At 44.6% G+C, this 994-nt stretch overlaps 1 non-coding gene across 1 annotated transcript; it reads right to left on the reverse strand.

Moving 5' to 3' along the window:
- LOC119943102 lies at positions 1-137 on the reverse strand. Its single transcript, XR_005455583.1, has one exon. It is a non-coding gene; the product is annotated as a small nucleolar RNA SNORA7 (small nucleolar RNA).
- Positions 138-994: the final 857 nt, after the last annotated feature.

A 994-nucleotide genomic window follows, 5' to 3' on the forward strand; every position in this document is an offset into this window, starting at 1 on the left:
ACTTGTAGCAGAATGTCTTCCACTTGCTAGACACTGCCCAAACCAGGAATGGAATGGATAAGCCTCTGCTTGACTCTCCCTCACATACCTAGACTGGTTGAGTACTGGAAACTCTCCAGATGTGATCCTGAGGGGATACTGTCTGCACCTCGATCTCATCTATCTCACCACTGACCCTTTACCCACATTCTCCTTTGGGGCTAGAATACCTTCCCCCGATAAATCCAACAGTCCAACACCCTTTCCACCTTCAAAACCTTTCTAAAATCCCATCTCCCCCAAGAGGCCTTCCTAGATTAAGCCCTTTATTTCCCCTATATGCTCGTCCCTCTGTATCCACTATAAAGTTTTTCGTGTACTCCTTAAGCCCTTTGTTTAGCAGTGTGGCCTAGTGGAAGGAGCATGGGCCTGGGGGTCATGGGACATGGGTTCTAATCCTCGCTCTGCAACATATCTGCTGTGTGACCTTGGGCAAGTCACTTCACTTCTATTGTTCCACAGTTACCTCACCTGTAAAACGGGGATTAAGATTGTGAGCCCCATATGGGACAGGGACTGTGTCCAACCTGATTACCTTATATCTATCCCAGTGCTCAGAACAGTGCTTAGCACATAGTAAGCATGTAACAAATACTGCAGTTATTCTTATTGTTATTTGATACTCACCTTTGCCCCAACATACTTATGTAAATATTCTTATACTCTTCCTCTAATCTCCTTTAATGTCTGTCTCCACCTGTAGACTAGAAATGCCTTGGGCACAATGTTCATGTCTACTGACTCTGCTGTACTATATTTTTCACAAATGCTTAGTACAATGCTCTGTACACTGAAATCATTCAATGAATACCATTGATTGATTGAGAATTAGAGAAGCAGAGTGGCTCAATGGAAAGAGCACGGGCTTTGGAGTCACAAGTCATGGGTTCAAAACCCGCCTCCTCCAATTGTCAGCTGTGTGACTTTGGACAAGTCACTTAACTTCCCTGGGCTT

Source organism: Tachyglossus aculeatus, chromosome 21 (assembly GCF_015852505.1).
Source record: "Tachyglossus aculeatus isolate mTacAcu1 chromosome 21, mTacAcu1.pri, whole genome shotgun sequence".
Taxonomy (NCBI): Eukaryota; Metazoa; Chordata; class Mammalia; order Monotremata; family Tachyglossidae; genus Tachyglossus; species Tachyglossus aculeatus.